Source organism: Mauremys reevesii, linkage group 6 (genome assembly GCF_016161935.1).
Source record: "Mauremys reevesii isolate NIE-2019 linkage group 6, ASM1616193v1, whole genome shotgun sequence".
Lineage (NCBI taxonomy): Eukaryota > Metazoa > Chordata > Testudines > Geoemydidae > Mauremys > Mauremys reevesii.
Window position 1 is genome coordinate 57,390,280 of NC_052628.1, and position 20,132 is coordinate 57,410,411.

The 20,132-nt window shown below is 43.0% G+C and overlaps 1 protein-coding gene across 14 annotated transcripts in view; it reads right to left on the reverse strand.

Moving 5' to 3' along the window:
* MCTP1 (multiple C2 and transmembrane domain containing 1) overlaps positions 1–20,132 on the reverse strand; it is a 444,146-nt gene that overhangs the window by 311,901 nt on the left and 112,113 nt on the right. Inside the window, exon 1 of one of the 14 annotated variants that reach the window (XM_039545050.1) lies at positions 16,166–16,220. The exons of the other annotated variants lie outside the window; for them this stretch is intronic. The gene's annotated coding sequence lies outside the window, so the exon portion shown is untranslated. Of the gene's footprint in view, positions 1–16,165; positions 16,221–20,132 lie in introns of those variants that run through there. 14 annotated transcript variants of the gene reach the window in all.

The window sequence follows — 20,132 nt, forward strand, 5'->3', positions numbered from 1 at the left end:
CAGCTGCCCCTCTCTCTCTTGGAGAGCTGGGGTGAGAAGCCCCAGTAGCCCCCCCGGTGAGCCATGAAATTGACAACTTTGTTGATGTTTTGGAGGCCAATCCTGAATTCCTTGCACCCAAAACTGACCCTGAAGTCAATGAGACTTTGGGATGTGCACGAATACCAGTGCAGACTTCTGCCAGTACTACCAGGAGAGCACTGTTGGGCAAGAGCAGGAGCTCACACAGAATCATTGCTAACCCGACACAGTTTTGTCAGTGGGTGAGGCAAAATAAAGGACTGAATCATGAACGAGGCCCTCAACTCCCACTGAAGCCAGTGAGTGTTGACAGCTCACCACATAGGGGGTAACAACACCTTGCAAGAGAAAGCTCAAGAGGGATTATGTGGGATTAATTTAACCCCAACTATTGTAACACAGCATGATTCAACAGTTAGAAAAGGCTCTTGAAAATGATCTCGTGTGGGAAAAAAATAATTTTAACAAAATTATCTTGCTTCTGAAAAGTCCCTTTCTATTCTTCTTTTGCTAATGTTTATCTTGTATTAATGACAAGTTTGGACTGGTACTTGCCAGCAGCCCAAGCTATATTCTTAGAGCAGCTCAGAAAATACTGAGTAATTGTCAGAAGGGAAAAGAAAGCCCTTGCAGGAGTGTGTGGACTTCACTACCCATGTTTCTTGTGAAAATACAGGTCATTTGGGGCAAATCATCTGTGTTAAAAATATATCCGAACAACAAACAATTTATCAACCTGTCTGGGATAATTTAGCAGTATCAAGGAAAGAGCATAAAATCTACCAGCAGCAGAGAAATCACTCCAAACATCCCCTCAGTTTGAACTCTGCCTCATCTACATAATATAGCACTATATTTAATTATATAATTTTGGAATGTTCATTCTCAGATTGAGGCAGCTGTGCAGGGGAACTAGAGCTACTGGCCCAGGCCAGGCGAGGCCCAACTACTATTAAAGAAACTCTATGTGGACCTAAACTGTTGGGGTATTTATTATGCAATAAATACTAACAATGACTTTTGATGCACCAAACTCATTCTAACACTCTTGACATGTCACAAGGGCACAGTCTCTGTCATTGCTTTCATCAGCATTAACAAATAAAATAGTACTAACAACGATTAATGCACTCAGTATGCTATGCAACAGACTAAAACTAAGTGCTACATAATAAAATATCACCCTCCTAAAATACTGAGTAATGAGAATTATATTGAGGGGAGAGCACTCCATGACTCCCTTAAAAGCATAAAATGAGAAGTATTAACATTACAGCTATATACTTCTAGTTCTTTAATAAAAAAAAAGTTTACGCTTATATTGAGTATTACATGTTCAAAGCAGTGTACAAACATTAACTAATCCAAAAATACAAGAACCAGCACATTAAATAAAGACTTTCTAAAGACAGAAGAAAAATGTAAGCATCCATAATTATATTTTACTTAACCTTTTTAAGGTTTGGAAACAAGCAGTTGCAATGCAATAAAAAGATATTTGTCTGGAGGCTGAACCCCCCCCATTTAATTCTCATTTTTTCTTTTTTCCGCCCCTGACTCCCTGGTCATAGGGCTTGGCTACCACACAGCAGTGCTGGTGGGTGGAGGCTTTCCAGGCGCTGCAATACACCCACACCACACTTGCAGAGGTACACACAGCTGCTAACTCCTGGTTGCCCTGGTTGGGGCTGCAGCGCTGAAACCCTCCCGTCGGGTTGGGGTATAAGCAGTGCGCGCTCCAGCGCTGCTCTGCTGGTCAGCAACCTCACACTCACCAGCGCTTATCAGGCTCCAGGGAATAAGGAGTTATCCCAGAATTCCTGTTCAGCCTCTCTGCTCATCACTTTGCTCTCTCCTCCTCAGACCAGCCCTTTGCCCCGCCCCGGAATTTTAAAAATCTCCTTCCTTTCTGCTGCAGCCAGGTGTGTGTGGTGCAAGTCTGATAGTCTTTCATGATGATCATGCTCCACGCGCGCCCCTCAGCAGGAGCACTGGCGGCAGGCAGGGACCTCATTAGTGTTTGGGAGGGGCTGTCAGTCCAGCTGTCTCCTGCCCGGGAATTACGTACTCTTGACGTAGGGGTCGAGGGTCCAATAGCCATGCTGGATGGAGGCCTGGAATGGGGGCACTAGTGCACAGGGTGGAAAGTTAAAGTTAAGTTAGGCAGATTGCAAAGCCCGTGAGAAGTGTCGCCCGCCCCGCGGGCCCCCTGCCCCAGGGAGATGGGGGGAGGGCGCCGCTTGGGGCCACCCCATGCCCAGGACCCCCACGGACGACGACGGGAGGACCAGGTGGGGACAGGAGGAGGAGGAGGAGGCGGGGAGGAGGAAGAGGAGAAGAGAGTGAGCGGAGCGATGGGGAGCGGGAGGAGACCCAGAGGAAGAGGAGGCCAAGAGCTCTCCTCTCTTCAGGCCAAGCCAGGAGCAGAAGGAGAGCAGCAGCAGCGCAGAGCAGCAGCACAAGCAGAGCAGCGCAGGGTTTTCGGCTTTCTTTTTTTTCTTTGTGGAAATGGGAGAGGCTGGGAGTTAGGGCTGCATGCATGCATGCAGGATGTGAGAATGGTGCATTGATGTGGTCTATCCGCGCGCCACGTCGGCAGCCAGGGCGGGCCAAAAATCAGCAAAGTTTATGCCAGAGCGCCTGCCAGTCCTTTATAGGCACAGTTGGAGAGCCACCAGTGTCCACCTCAGCGTCGCCCTAGCGCGTCAGTGCGAGTGGGTGCCGACACCGCGTGAGGCGAGGCGGGGCAGGGGGGCTAGGTCCAGGGCAAATCCTAGATTGCTGTTGGGAAGCCCTGCTCCCTTCAGACTCCTGTGAAGGAGATACCTATGTGAAAAATGTTGGTGAAGGCATGAGAGTGAAGAGAGTGATGAGTGAGACTCCCTCTGAGAGCACCCCACTCAGATCACCCCTCACTCTTGCAGCTGCATCTCTGCTCACAGCCAGCACACTTCAGCCCAAGCTCCCTCTAGCCCCCCTCTATCACTCCTCTATAAGCACTTTCTCACTCCTCATGTGTGTGGTTGTGTGTGTGTTGTTATGTAAAGTGAAAAGAAACTCAGAACAGATTTCAGATGTAGAACAGTGAAGTGAATTTCAGTCTTCTAATGAATCCCTTCTGCTTATGTTGTTTGACCTTCTGTCTGGACTTTGCCTTTTGACTGTGACTGCTGGACTGGACCACAGCACAAGAACTGCAGAATTCAAAAAAAAAGAAGAAAAAAAAAAAAAGACAAAGCTGAAGAGAAAATTGCTGACTCTGCTAGAAGAGTAAAACCAGAGAGGAGTGGAGAGAAAGAGAGAGAAAAGAAAAGGAAAGCATGATCCTGAAAGAGGATAGAAAACAAAGAGGAAAAGCACAAAGCCAAACCTACTGCCAGACGCCCTGTCGCTCCTGCCCATCTCTCTCAGGCTATCGTAGCCATGCAGGCAGAGCGCCCGCTGCCCCACACCCCCCCCCACCCCCTGCCTTGCTTTGCCTTGTCCCGTCCCAGCTTCTTTCCCCATCCTGCCTCCAGGTTCACCCACCACACCCCAACAACACTACTACGTTCCCCAACCACCAACCAACCCTAAACACCCCCCCTGCCACTCCCCCCATCACCATGCAGTATATACCCACCAACCACCAGGAAGGATTCATGCAACAGCACTCCACTCCAGACAGATGTGACTGTGCAGTTCTTGTGTTCACACACACAACCACTTGTCTGTGTTCATTGTTTGTTGTTCTGTGTGTCTGTCTTCAAAGGCTTTCTTTTTTTTTCATTTTTTTTTCAATGCATAAGGAATTTGCAGCTATAATAATGCAGATAGTAGATACCTTAATTAATTAAAGAAGAAAAGAAAATCCATTTTGGGGATATTAGAATAACATAATAAAACGTGCAAACATTACTGTTGCAATTCAGCCTCAAATTTTTCCCTCTTTGGCTTTCAATCCTTGAAGCCCTCTGCCCCTTCCCTCCTCCCTAAGCCCCTGTGCTGGAAGCCCAGCCTAGCCCTCCTGTGGGGATGCTGCTTCAGCCCCTCCTGCTTCAGAACTTGTTCTCCCTGATAGAGTGATCTATTTTCCTTTTCACTTTACCATCATTATGCTGGAGGGAGCAGTTCATAACCCAGGGGATGCTTGATTCCCCCAAGTCCCCTTCCCCATACAAGAGGATCTCAGCAGCTTTAAAACCACGCCCAACACTCCACAGTCAGCGGTCGGCACAGCTCTGCCTGTGAGTGAACGGTCCTTGCTCCTGTCAAAGCTTCCTGTATAGGGGGTTTCATGAGTAGGTCCAAAGAGGTCCTTGGGTCTCAATCGACGCTGATCTGCATGTCTGCCCCCTACTTACTGAAAAAGTCTCCTGAAAAAAAAACCTGCTGCCAAACCTCTCAGGCCATCACTGACAAAACCATGCGACCTTCATGGGTGTGATCCACCCTGCCCAGTAAACCACAATGAAACACCCACACGCACGGTGATCCACCACCGCCTGCACCATGAGAAAGAACCTTATGATTAAAGTGTACTCTGATGCCAGGTGGTGGGGGGCCAGATAATAGATATCCATAGCCATCTATCGCCCCCACAAAGTTAACCCATTTGTTGTGCAAGCCATCCCTGTCCTCCTGCTTTCTTCCCAGAGTCACGGTCTTTCTTTCCAGGATCTGCATCAACACGATGCCCTTCCATTGCATTCCCACTCGTCCACAGGTCCCACTCCTCCAAACTGGTTGGCGTCCGACAGCCACTCTTGTCTGGCCAGCCAGCTTTCAAGACGTCTTTGCCACCCAATCTTGTGTCCTCAGAAGCAGAGTGGGGCCATGAAGTGGCCGCACGTGAGCCTGGTGGTGGCTTTGCTCGTCATCCAGTTCTGCCTCTTTTCTGTAGTCCGACCAGTCAGTGCTGACTTCCCCCAGCCGTGATCCAGTCAGTGCTTGTTTCCGGCATTCAAGCGGTGCTTAGCAAACGGCTTGCGGTGAGCCAGCGGCCACAAGCACCAACAGTGCAGTCGAAGGCAGCACTCATACTTCCAATCCATATCGTCTCTCACGTCTCATCCTGCACTGAAGCTGAAGGAACACACTGTGGCTGCGAAACAGCCTGTGCCACAGCACAGTCCTCAGCAGCTCGGGCACAGCAGCGGGCAACTCAGGACACACAGAAATCATTCACACAGAAAAGAAGAAAGACACAAAAAGCAACACAATGCCACGCAGCGCGAAAACTGGAGCTGCTGGATGTGATGGCGGACACACAGTTACACAGGGAGCACACACTTCCCACACCCTTCCTTCCCTGCACCACAATCAGCTGGGAAATGGTGCTCTGGCTCTGCTCTGTGCGCTATGCTCTGCCACTGCTGGCTGGTGCTGCTCGCACTGGCCCCATAGAATCATAGAATATCAGGGTTTGAAGGGACCTCAGGAGGTCATCTAGTCCAACCCCCTGCTCAAAGCAAGACCTAGTCCCCAGACAGATTTTTGCCCCAGATCCCTAAATGGCCCCCTTAAGGATTGAACTCACAACCCTGAGTTTAGCAGGCCAATGCTCAAACCACTGAGCTATCCCTCATCAAATACTCAAAATCCCCTACCAGGTGATTTGTTGCTTAATTGCCAGCCCACCTGGGCAGACAGATTCTTCTGGGTTAGAGGAGACCTATTGTCTAGGGTGGTTCCGTTTCAATGAGAGCATGCTTAACTTAACAACCCTTTATTGTTAGCCCTGAGCTACTACCTCGTGGAATGCCGGTTCAACAGGGAAGTAAAAGGACAACAGGGAAGGCAAACAAACTCCACACTCAAAAGGGGGTATGCAATCTGACACAGATACAGGTCAGAGCTCCCAATATCATACAGAATTCATAAGCTGTACATAGAAAGATTTCCCAAAGCACCACATAGGTGTTGGAAAAGAAATTCCCAAGACACAGATATAAACTGGAAGGAAGGTGGTAGACACAATCAGGTGACCTTTACCCCTGTGCAGAGGATCAGTACAAAGGTAAATTTCAGCCATACCTGAAGGGAAAATGAGGAAAAGCCACAGTCCACAGTGGGGTAAGTTGCCACAGTTGGAGCAAAAAGTCTTGAAGAGGCTGGTTCTTACACCAATTACAGTCTAGCTGGTCACTGGATTTAATTTGCCTCTATTTAAGATTCTAACAGACTGAGCACTGGTCTAGAAGCCAAAAGCTGTTCAATTCTAGACATGACTCTGCAACTGATTAATATTGGGTAGCCTTGGGCAAACATTAACATTCTTGTCTCAGTTTTCCCTTCTGTGAAATGAGAACAGTAATACAACATCCAGAATCGCATCTCTATAAGATGGAAGTACATTCCTTTCACACACAACTTCCTTCGTAACCACTTTACACAGGAATGCAGGACACGTCAGAACTTACCCCAAACTGCATAACACATTGCCTGACATCAATCTAATCTGTTGCCTTTTTATCATATTTTAATGCTTATTTATAAATTTACATTTGAAAAAATACAAACTATATCTTTAAATTTAGAAATCTTGAGGAAAAGGGAAAATATTTGATGTTTCCCACTATAAAGACAGCTATTTGCTTTTTTAAAAAGCAATTTAAAATACAACAGATGTTGCACTTTGCAGTTTGGAGAACATGTAGGTAAATGTGCTGGCCAGTAAGTCCTCTGCAACAGATCACAGAGCCTGGATAATTAAAAACCTGTTTTGCTCAGTGAAGGAACTCTGGCTATGAGATTTAAGTTATTGTTTACTCATTTAGGTTAGTGCCACAGGAACTTCATCTTTCATTTAAACACCCATCATAAACAAGTCAAAAGGATGACAGTTTAATACCTCATCGCAAAAAAAGACATCTCTAACCATGCAGCACCCCACTCCTCTATTCAAATGTATTTGCATAGTTGCACGTGCTCTGGCCTGTCCTCAAAACAACTCTCCAAACAAAAGCAGATCGAGTCCCCAGAAGGCAGACTCATAGAGGATACAAACACCCTGTGTGAGCTCACCACAAACTGGGCACCCATCTCGCAAAGTAGAGCTGTATTGGGTCTGCTGCTTATCAGACCTTATAGCCCCATAGACAAGCTTGGGGCAGGACTTGCCTCTTGGTTTTAGAGAATATCTAGGTTCAGAGGCAGCACATATAAAATTACCATATTCTTTAATTTTACATGTATACACTGCATTTTGTAAAAGATATTCAGGTAGCTGTAAACCTGCTAAATTTTTAAAACAAGTTTAGTTAACTAAAGTTTAAATTGATAGACCTGTATGTAAATATACATTTTGAGAAAGCCCTCTAGCTTGCAATATTCCTATCTCATCAGGAAGGAGTGATGCCACACCAGAGTCTGTCTCAGGTCTTTGTCTCAGGGCACAATTTGTTGGTTAAGCAGAAAATTTAGGAATACCACCAAAATTAAGAAGTTCTTCTGCATGACATAGCCTTTGGGAACTATAGCCCTTCTCCTCTCCTCTCCTCTGATCCAAGGTCTCTTCCTACAAGAGCCTTTATACTCCCTGCAGTTCTCTCCCCAAGCCATCTGCCTGGGAGTCATGTAATTGGGTTCTTTCCCTGTCTCCTTCAGGTCTACAGCTGGACTGAGCTCTTGCAAAAAGAACAAGAGTACTTGTGGCACCTTAGAGACTAACACATTTATTTCAGCATAAGCTTTCCCTGCTGTAGCCCACGAAAGCTTATGCTGAAATAAATGTGTTAGTCTCTAAGGTGCCACAAGTACTCCTGTTCTTTTTGCGGATACAGACTAACACGGCTGCTACTCTGAAACCTGAGCTCTTGCAGGCCTTCAGTTTCAAATTATCTCCTGACCCCCTATTCCCATAGGAAGTTGATGACTGAGGAGGCTGCTGTCTCAGCAGTCAGGCACTTGGCAACCTGCACTGCACTTCCTGCTTTGCTGGTGAGATCTATGCTTTGGCCAGATGTCGGTCAGAGAGCTCAGAGAGGCCACTGAGAGCAGAGGGATGGAGGAAGCCCAAAGGAATTGGAGAAGGGAGTGGCCTGCCCCTTTGGGAGCCCTGCTGTGATTTGGAGCAGGAGGGTATAATGGGGACCCTGGAGTGTCTCTGAGCCCTGACAAGGGCTGCAGTTGTGGGAGAATGGCCTGGGGAGTAAGAGAGGAGGCTGCTAGAACAATGGCTGCTGGAATTAGGACATGGGAGGTAAAGCCTTTAGCAGGGGATTGAGACTATCACTGGGGCAGTATCCAATGGAGGGTGCTGAGCAGCCAATGTGAGCTCCAGCAGTGACTACTAGAGGAATAGAATTGGGAGCAGTTGCAGCAGGAGCATCTGTGGCTGCAGTCAGATTGAAGTGGTGACTGCAAGTCATCCAGACCTTAGATTGCCAAATAGAGAACAAGCAGGGAACCAACAGGCAAGGGTGGGGTGGGCACCAGTGGCTGTGGGAACTGCTGCCAGGGAAGAAGCAGCTGGAATCATGGCTTTTCTGGTGGTGGCTGATGTCCAAAGTGGGCAGCAACAATATCTCAGTTGGGCATACCCCAGGAGAAGGGGAGTCCCACCATTGGACTGATGGAGACACTAGTGGCAGTGACAGAGAGACAGCTGAACACAGTAACATGCTACCGAGTCAGTTGCTTGGGGTAGCAGAACCACTAATTCAAGTGCAAGGTAAAGAGGTGGGTGACAAGGGTTCAGAACCCAGCTGCCTCTGATATGAGGCAGGTGGAACAAGCTGTCTTTTGGGGCTCCCAGTTCAAGCTCCTGAGGCTGGTAGTGGAGAGCATTTGGCAATACAGGAATAGGCTAAAAAGAGGCTTGTACAGTCTCACCCTGGAGTTTTGGTGGGCCAGAGGAGCAAGAGAAGACTGTAGTGACCTCTCCTTTGCAAGCCCTGGCAATGGAGACACCAGAAATGATATTGGAGGAGTGGAGGATAGGACTAATGATTGAGTGGGAACCCAGATCTCAGGGCAGTTCTACTTTGCCCTCTCTCTTTTCTGCCCAAGAGGAAATGGCTATGGTAGAGTACAGCAGATGGCTTGAGACGTGCAAGAGGAGAACTGGATGAGGAAGGTGAAAAAAAAGAAGACGGGAGCAGTCAGACTCTGCTTTCCTGCATTCCCAACCAAGAATCCACAGAGTCACAGGCCAAACAGCTACAGAAATTGACAGTGAAACAGTCCCAGGCATCATGGGCAAAGCAGAGACTCTGCCCAAACAAAAACCTCAGCAGCAGCACAAAGAGCAAGCCTTCTGGCTGCACAGCCACATGGGAAGAAAGAGCCAGTACCTTCCAGGTTTACAGCACGAGCCATTGCTGGCTAGCAAACAACCTTTGGACTCGTATGTTGCTGTTGTGGGAGGCAATATGAGGGGATGAGGTGGCCCAGGAGGTGTGGAGTTTGTGATTGCTGTGGCTGGAGGGGGAGTCAAGGGAGGCAGTTATGAATGAATGTGAGGGAGTCACAGAATGGAAGTGGGTGAAGAAATATATGTGGTTGAGTTATGATACCTAGCTAGGGTTAACTGCCTGCTGGAGAGGGATGTGCTGGTGAGTACTCCGATATCGAAGGGGATATATTTCTCTCCACTGGACTTTTAGCAGTAATACAGCTATCTGTGTCCAGGAAAATTAATTGGAGCTTTCATCAAATGAGTTAATGGAAGCCCTCTAGAGGGCATACACAAGGGTGTGACGTAAGGGGGACTGACAGCAGGTGGTGGCAGTTCCCCTGATGAGACCGGATATTAAGGTCACCATAATGTTCCATAATCATCTAGTGCTTTTATGAGTTGACATTGGACTGGCTAAGCAGATAGGAACCTGTGTTGAGCCCAAGCAAGACACCCTGAGTGGACTTGCAATTTGGATGGGAAAATATATGTTCATGGTGTGTTTGCCCAGCTCCTTGTATCACCCTCTCATGTTTTTCGAACAATGTGGGGTATGTTATTTTGTGGGACAGCCCCACACCTGTCACAAGTGAGGGGGTTCTGACCATTTTGCTGTGTCTTGCCATCTGATACAATGTTACCATGGGGGAAGTTTGGTCATTTAGCAGCCTTGTATACAAGTTGCACCAGATGTGGATGATGTAAGAATTCAGATCATGGGGGAAGAGGCATGTGACAAGAGGGCACACCAAGCCGGCGGGGAGGTGGGAGGAGGATGGTCTTAGAGGGAAGCAGAGATACAGGGATGACCGTTTTTATTCTGAACTCTGCACAATGCAAGTAGTAGTAGGAACAGTGGTGCTGTGATGGCACAATCTCCTGTTGCTGTTAGAGGAAGTCAGGAAGAACATGCAGAAGATGGCCCCCTTCTAAATATGGGCACTAGCACATGGACAAAGGTGCAGGAAGCATAACAACAGCAGAGGAAGAGGAAACTAGGGCATAAGGGTGAGCCCAGCATAAGAGGTGAGAGATCTCAGGGGATAGGTATCATGGTTGGAAATGAGTGAGGAGGAGAGAAAGGGTTGCAGCCTGTGAGGTGGCTCTTGTAGCTATTTTAACTTGGAACTTGTATTCGGTATTTACACAGAAATCACCTCCTAAGCATTTATCTCATTACTGCTAAGGAACATGGGGAAGATAAAAAATTTTAAACAAAGTGGACTGAGCAATGGGATATTGAATAAACAATGAGCTCAGCAATATTACAGAGGATTCTTTAATACACCAGGAATACGACGGTTCTACATTATTCCAGGCACAACGATGAACAAGAACAGTATTTTTTGTAAAAGTTAACTTCCTATGTTAAAAGTAAACTCATTCAATAACATGTCTATATAGCTTACGCATTTTCTGTCTTTGTTTTACAAGAGAAGTAAAGTCAAGATTTATGTACAAGCAGTTGTTTATTGAAGAACATATATTTCTTTAGAATATTTTATGGGAACTCTTGACTAGCTTGACCAACTAGAAGTGCCAGACCCAGCAAACTACTTAGGGAGTGTCTACACATGAAAATTAATCCAAAATAAGGTAGGGTGTGAATTTAAAGTGGATTAACCATTCCTAATTAACACTGTGTGTGGAGGCTCTTATTCTGGAATAAAACTGCTTTATTCCTACGTAGATACCTTAATCCAACAAAAAGGATTAAGATAACAGAGTGGATTAAGGTAATTTGAATAAAGCACCCTTACTGCAAAATAAGAGCCTCCACACGTGGAGTTAATTAGGAATAGATATTCCAGAGTAACTCTCTGTGTAAACAAGTCCTTACTAGTACCACTGGCAACATCAGCCAACCCAGTCATACATCAGATGCTTCTATTTCTCATTTGTTCCAAACAGAAAAGATCTCCATGTCCTTTCCTTTATGCTTTAACTGGCCTGTCCACATCTCTAGTGAAAAATACAATTAACCTAAATGTACCAATGGAAATTGATAATTCACATGACCAATTTAGCCTCAACGTTGTCCTTATTATCCTTTTTACTTTCTTCACAGATTTTGGTGTACACTTAAAAACATGCTGTTTTTAAAATCAATCCAAACATCTGAATCCTAATTTTGACTTGTACACTTCCCCAAATATTGTAGAATTAGCAAACCAATCTACAGATCCTTTATATTCTTGTTGATCATAGCTACGTAAAAATACAGCTACAATGATCTTGAGGTTCAAGAGGATTTTCAGATGTACCTAAATAAACAGAGTTACAGGATTTGCAGACCTTTGCATATTTTCCTTACTTAAATGCAAATACCTTTAGAAAAAAATTAATAGTGAAGGTATATTACTGTTAAGGTCACTAGCAGAGTACTGTATTTGGGCTTGAAAATACACAAAAAAACTTCGAAAACAGACTTCAAAGAGAAACTGCAGAGCTACAATTCATTTGCCAACTTAACACCATTAATTTGGGCTTGAATAAGGACTGAGAGTGGCTGGCTCACTACAAAAGCAATTTCCCCTCTCTTGGTATTGATACCGATTCATCAGTTATTGGGACTGGACCACATCCATCCTGACTGAACTGGCCTTGTCAACACTGGTTCTTAACTGTAAGATAACTCTCTTCTCTTCATGTGCCAGTATATTTATGCTTGTATCTGTCATTTTCACTCCATGAATCTGACAAAGTGGTACTCACTTTGATTGCATATACCCAAGTATATTAGAGAATTTTTTTGTTCACCTCAGCATAATAGAAAGATGAGTGATTCTCTGATATAGCTGAATTCTTTATTCGGAGCACAGATGACAACCCGCCCACCAGCAATACAAGCTGGTAAATTTAGGTCACACAGTAAATGCCTAGGCAAGGCAAAGTGTCTTTCCCTAAAAGAAGTTTCAACAGTATAGTTCAAGTACTATTTAACTTCCCACTGATAGTCACTCAACAGGCTCATATCACTCCTAGACCAAAATAGTTCTCAAAGGGAAACAGTGCATCATGAAAACAACAAGGAGTACGGTGGCACCTTAAAGGCTAAACAGATTTATTTGGGCATAAGGTGCCACCAGACTCCTTGTTGTTTTTGTGCATACAGACTAATACAGCTACCCCCTGATACTTGACACAGTGCATCATAGGCTCTTCTGAAGCAATCTGAGTGGTGCCTAACTGAATTAATCAAGCTGCAAAAAAGGACTTTAATCTAAATTTCAAAAAAAGTCCAGTACTTGTGCAAAGCCAGGTAGTAATTAAATTACTTCTTTGGAAAACCTCAGCAGTTCCCTTCATTAAACATTAATGGTGCATATACCAGCCACAGATCAGACACTTTACTTACAAGTTCCTTTTTAGTCTGTGCAGACTAAATTCACAGAATCATAGAATCTCAGGGTTGGAAGGGACCTCAGGAGGTCATCTAGTCCAACCCCCTGCTCAAATTCTACTACTCATATCTGAATTAAGGAGACCCAAATGCAACAGCAGTAACTCCTTCACTCCAACATCTCAATAGTAGTAGCAGCAGTGTTAACATCTGTTAGACATCTAGGGTATGTCTACACTGCATTTAAAAACCTGCAGCTGTCCAATGCCATATGACTTGGGCTCAGAGGGCTCATGCCAAGGGGCTCTTTAACTGCAGTGTAGATGTTCAGGCTCAGGCATCAGCCCAAGCTCTGGGATCCTCCCACTTCACAGAGTCCTAGAGCCCAAGCTCCAGGCTGAACCAGAATGTCTACATAGCAATTAAACAGCCCCTTAGCCTGAGCCCTGCAAGCTTGACCAGCTTGGCTCAGACCAGCTGCAGGTATCTAATTGCAATGTAAACATACCCTTTATTACTGGAAGGCAAAACTATTAAGCCTCCATTAAATAACATGTTAAGTCTGAAAAGTGGAATTATCAACCACTAAACATCATAGACATTTTCAGTACAGCACTATTTGGCATATACTCTGGATTTCAAAATAATATGTTAGAAATATATTGTTCCATACTCTAGGTAGAAGATTCAGTCTGACAAGGCATGACAAGTTTATCTGAGCCAAATCACATGAAAGTTAACATTTATAATGTTCAATAGCAGTAACTTTCCTTTGTATAAATCTGCATATAAATGAACAATCTTCAATGTGGGGAAACAAGTATAGTGGTAGGGACATGCCTAACACCAGAACTGGATCACTGAATTGCTGAGTTGAGATCACTTTCCTTGTGATTAGTCTTCCCCATAAGTCAAGATTCAATAAGTACCACCCTCTCCAAATCCTCAATTATGTATTGTATATTGGTAATTACTGATCAGTAATTACTTTTTACTACATTATGTAGAATAGTGTTCAACTAATTTTTTTAATTAAGTCATGTTTTGATTTTTCATTTCAAATTCCATGAAGTAAAAAAGAGTTGATCGATATAACTTGGTCAGCGAAATGGAACCATGATACAAATACTGGAGTTAGTATCACATAGCTCTACCAGCACAACAACTACCTGCCATGTACTATACATCAGGTACTAGGATACTAGTGTTCATGACAGTATAACTATTCTTCCAATCCCTCAATATAAGCATGTTAAGGAACAAGACTAGCAGTAGCTATGTCATACTGTAATAGGCATTTTAAATAATAGGGTGAAAAGTCAGATCCCCATTTATTTTCAGATATATTTGGCTTAAGTTTTAGTGGTATATTATCTGCAGCCTGTATTTTGGGTTAGGAACATGAGGGCAGTATTTAGTAATATTGGAGCCAATGCTATTATCATGGATGAATTCTTGCTGAATGCACAAAACACAGTGATTTTAGGGCCAAAGTACTGGAATCACAAAACCAATGTGAATGTAAATAAGGCCCATTGTGAAACTTCTGTTTCACAGTTGATTTTTACACTCTGCAATATTACCAGAAATAAGAACGTTTAGTGTTTTGGGGGCAAATGATATGGTAGACCTAGTTAGGAGCAGCCATGGGATCCTGCATACTGCAAAACATTTTATTAATTCCTTGGCTATTTTTCAATGTTTTAGAGATTCTCCTTGTATCTAATTGCTAATGCTATAGGTAGGTGTGCTTATAGAGATAGCAAGCAATTATGGGCATCTTTGCATTGCTCTATTGTGCAGTAGAAAAGGAGAAACTTGATTAACTTTGTCAGTGAACTCAGATGTAAATACATGGTTAACTTTAGAAGTACATATTTATCGCCAAAAGCAAAATCTCTTTTACACATAAACTAAATAATCCTACTCTGTTCAGATGAAAGACTTTGAAACATCTAAAGAGATTGCCAATTCTGCTTCCCATTTAGTCTCCTAAATGACATGTTTAAATAGTCTGCTTTTTGCGTCCTTGGCATAAAAATCTACTATACTTGATCAAGGATTACAAGATTTGTAATTAAATGTCTTTTTAAAATATTTTTCCCCAGTGTCAATAATAGTTTGGGCTCTTCAACAGAGAGAGCCTGTTTCAAAGAACAAATTGTTTCACTGCTATTTACATCAGCTGAGGATGAAATTTGGAACTCATATTCAAATGTAAACACAAATATTATTGTGACTTAGAAATCAGAATGCACACACTAATAAATCATATCAAATAACACTTTATTTTTACAGAAATTCTGAGATTTTTCTCTTTCAAAACAGAAAATATGTATTTTATTTTAAAGGTTTTTCATTGTTCAAAATGACTGCCTCATTTTCTGAACATAATATGTCTCTTTTCATGGGAAACACTAATATTTTTCCTACTAATGGCCTGAAATTAATACACAGTATGATGCAGATTTATAAATAGTGCTACTACCTTCCCTGTATATGTTACTTTATGACGGCTAAGTATCTTTTTGTGAGCTAACATAATTAAGTTAATAGTGCTCTAAAAATGAAATGACATTGGTTAGTAGCTGCTCCAGGACCATCAAGATCAGCACAAAACATTACTAGTTTTGTAGCTCATACAAAAAGTAGCTACTTTAGGGATTTTGTTTGTTATATTGTCTGCAAGTGAATGAGTGATATTTGAATTTTTTTAAATATAGTGAAACCACATAACGTTTTCATCAAATCACATAAATTTTAAACATAGATCAGACTTTGGGCCCAAAACATTAATGGTGTCCATTTAGCAGCTATGTATTTTTAGCTCATTGTGAGATAAAAGTGAAGAATAGTTATAAATGCATTAGAGGAGATGATCAGTTACAAGCCACAGCAGCCCAGTACTTAGACTTCCAGTACTAGAAATTTTGAACAGTATGCACAGCTTGAAACATGACAAAAAATGAGACTCCCTGGAAAGCAATTTAAGTGGTGTGTCCTGTGCTTTTCGGCAGATTTGCTCGCCTCAGAGGTTCACGGTAGCCCTCAGTTTGGCCGCTTTTGCTAGAGGTTCAAACCTGCCATTCACTCAGCTAACCTCATCACTGGCCAGCATGGGGGAAACGGAGAACAATCTCCGCAGTCTCTGTGTTCCACCTAGTGGGTTGGGGACAGGCCAGATCCCTTTCCAAATTAGATCTTCCCTTCTGGTGTTTCTCAGAGACCAGGTCAGCTCCTCCTTTGTCAGATAGGTAGTTGGGGGGACATGGAGAACCCAGGCCCACCCTCTATACCGGGTTCCAGCCCAGGGCCCTGTGGATAGCAGCTGTCTACAATGTCCCCTGTATCAGCTGCTTGACAGCTACAATTCCCTGGGCTACTTCTCCATGGCCTTCCCACAGCACCTTCTTTATCCTCACCGCAGGATCTTCCTCCTGAAGCCTGATCACGCTTGTACTCTTCAGTCCTCCGGCAGCACGCCTTCTCACTCCTTGCGCACCTCCTCCTGCCCACCCCCAACTGATGGGAGGTCCTTTTTAAACCAGGTGTCCTGATTAGCCTGCCTGCCATAATTGATTCTAGTAAGTTCTTAATTGGCTCCAGGTGTCTTAACTAGCTTGTCTGTCTTAATTGGTTCTAGCAGGTTCCTGATTGCTCTAAGGCAGCCCCTGCTCTGGTCACTCAAGGAACAGAAAATTATTCATCCAGTGGCCAGTATATTTGCCTTCTACCAGACTCCTGTACCCCAATGGTCTGGGTCTGTCACAGTGGAGACTATATTCTACTCTATATTTCAATTTTTATGGGGTGAACTGAGCTAGCATGAAGGAAGGTTCTCCAGTAGTCGTTCTCTGTTAGTCATATGCTGGGGTGGTAAGGATAATGAATCTTTCCTTGGAGAGATTCACTATCTCCTCTAAATACAGGCCTCAGTCCTGCAATAAATTTATCATAGGCAGACTCTGGATTCTGTGTGTGGAGGAAGGGGTCCACCTGCAGTCATCTCAGAGCTAGATCTGAATCACAGCCTGGAAATATTCTATGCTGGTTTCATACTGCAAAATGCTGACCACCCAGCCCCAAGCTAGCAAAGCACTTAAGTACATCTTAATTTTGAGAGGCACTGACATCAGTAGGACTACTCATATTTAAAGTTAAGCATGTGCTTAAGTGCTATGTAGGATTAGGACCAGAGCATTCAGCATCTTGTTATCTCAAGCCTCTTATCTGCCTACTGAACCTTGCACTATGGAAGGCTAGCCATAAAGCTGAGTGAACTGAGTCCATATAGCCTTGTTCTGGAAAATATATAATCTGGGTAAAAATAAATTTCAAGGTTTTTACATTTAACTTCTTGGCCTATGTGGGTATGTCTACATTTGTCCACTAAGTCCAGGCTCTGCCTCAGGTTTCAGCTCAAGCCCCCTTTCCATCCACAAAAAACTCAGTCTGAGTTAAGTAAGCAAGCACTCAGGTTGCAGTCCTAGGACCCTACTAGAGGGGTAGGTCAGAGCCTGAGCCCTGCTGGGACTCAGAGCCAAGACCTGTCATTTTGCAGCGTGGATGCATCTCATGCTGCAGACCTGACTCAGAAGGTCTGCATAGTGCAGGATGGACGCATTAGCACACCTGTGAGACCCAGGTCCAGCATTCATACATTCAGGTTTACGATACAGTGTGGACTCAAGCATGGACTTGGAAACAAAGAACCAGGTTTACAGTGCAGCATAGACATACCCTGTGACCTATTTCCTAATCCCTCTAGAATGGTGTTTCATGCAAGCCCTTAATCCTGCATCCGAAAGGATGGATCAACTGATATTCATTACACTACAGATTGCAACTTTTGGAGACCCTGAAATAATAGAACTTTCTTCCACTGAAAATATAGTACAACTTCTCATTAATGCAAAAATATGGTCTCTTCTTATGGTTCATCCGGTAGATGTGGTATATCTTGGCTTTAGTAAGCCTTTTGATATTGTCTCACATGACCTTCTCATAAACAATTAGGGAAATAAAACTTAGATGGAGCTATTATAAGGTGGGTGCATAACTGGTTGAAAACTATTCCCAGAGAGTAATAATCAGTGGTTCATTGTCAAGCTGGAAGGGCATATCGAATGGGCTCCCACTGTATCAGTTCCGGGTCCAGTTCTGTTCAATATATTCATCAATATAAATCATCAGTGATTTAGATAATGGCATAGAGAGTACCCTTATAAAGTTTGTGGATGATACCAAGCTGAGAGTAGTTGGTTGCAAGTGCTTTGGAGGATAAAATGAGAATTTAAAGTGATCTGGACACACTTAGGAAAGACCAATCAGTTGCACACATACAAAATGGGAAATGACTGCTTAGGAAGGAGTACTGTTTCCAAAATAAATAAATTATTATTATTTTTTTTAAAGCAAACATCATTCTGGGATGCATCAGCAGGAGTGTTGTAAGAAAGACAAAAGGAGTAATTCTTCCGCTCTACTAGCACTGATATAACCTCAACTGGAGAATTGTGTCCAGTTCTGGGTGTCACATTTCAGGAAAGATGTGGACACATTGGAGAAAGTCCAGAGAAGAGCAACAAAAATGATTAAAGGTCTAGAAAACATGACCTATGAGGGAAGATTGAAAATATTGGGTTTGTTTAGTCTGGAGAAGAGAAGACTGGGAGAGGACATGACAACAATTTTCAAGTATGTAAAAGGTTGTTACAAGGAGGAGGGAGAAGAATTGTTTTACTTAACCTCTGAGGTAGGATAAGAAGCAGTGGGTTTAAATTGCAGCAAGGGAGGTTTAGGTTGGACATCAGGAAAAAATTCCTAACTGTCAGGGTGGTTAAACACTGGAATAAATTGCCAAGGGAGGTTGTGGAACTCAGAGATGCAAAGGTCCCCAATACTCCCTTCTGTGAGCAAGTGGGCAGGGAAGGGTAGTAAGGGGTGAGTAATGGGCAAAGTCATGCCTCCACCACCCACATGCCCCAGCAGGCATAGCTGGCCAGGCATGAGAAGGGAGTGTTAAAGTGCACTCTGAAAAGAGCTCAATTTGCTCTCCTTTTAGTTTGGGAAGGAATTGTTACTGAGTCAAGTCAAAGGATCAATCTAGACCTTAAAAAATTAGGATCGTCTGAAATCACCAACTGCCTCATAGTAACTTTGAGTGTGTTAGGATTGGCTGGTACGGGATCTAATACATCAAAATTGCTGAAGGATTTTTTTTTCTCTTCAATGTTTTATTGAGTCTATATATCAAAATGTTTTAATTAAAACTTTACATCACAGTTTGGAACAGATTTCTGCAACAGAATGGTTTGTCAGAGTTTCAGACATTATAGCAATGAAAAAAAAAGAAGTAGACAAAGCAGAAAAAAAGAGTAATCTTTCCAAATGTAGGTGAGGAAACTTCACCACTGTTTAAATGCATTCAATTAACATCAATAGTATAATTATATAAAAACAGAGCTATGTGTAAAAGAAGATTATGAGTTTAGGATTGAACATCCAATACATAGGTGTTCTTTTTATTAGATATTTATTATTAAGCACCACTATGTTCAGTACTGTAGGAGATGCTAATATGGAGATATTTCCTACCTTGAAAGAGTTTGTAATATAAAAAAAGGCAAGCACAGGGAAAACAAGATGTACTCTGAAAACCAGAGGTAGGAGTCAGATTTGTGTTCTGTTTTGTTTTGCTTTTTTAAATAATTACTCTGATGTTGGGATAGGAAAGGCATATAAGGAGGACTGGTATGTATGGGAATAGTTTGTGACCATACTGATCTCAGTTACAGTGACGGAAATCAGAATCTGGCTCATTGTTCTTGTTTGTTTTTTAATTCATTTTTTTAGAAACATCAACAATTAAAGCATCCTTTGGCAATCTCTACTTAAAGGAGAACTGAAAAAGTTTTGCCAAAAGTTAAAAACTACAGGTAAGATTCCAATAGATGAAACTACATATAGTAGTTTAAAAATGTAATGAGCTCTGTATTTTACCTCACCTCTGCATGAAACCTGAGCTGACTTTTTGGTTTCATTGCCAAAATGACATCACAAATACTATGACAGAAAGAAAGAGAAAAAGAAAAATGATGAAAACAGGATTTAGGGCTTACTTCTGATCCTACTTTAGTCAATGGGAGATTTGCCATTGATTTTAATAAAAAAGGACCAAGTCCTTAGAATGGAATGTTTCTTTCCAAAGTTTTATTTATGGTACTTATGCTATCATTTGACCTGGCAAGAAAAAGAGGAAATCTGTAGCTGAAGAGCTAAGGAAGGAGGCATTTGAATTGTGTTAAAATGTACTATTAAATTATATTTTTAAATCATGTCTATATATTTTCTCCATTTTTAGCCACTATGCAAAAGAGTTTTAAGAAT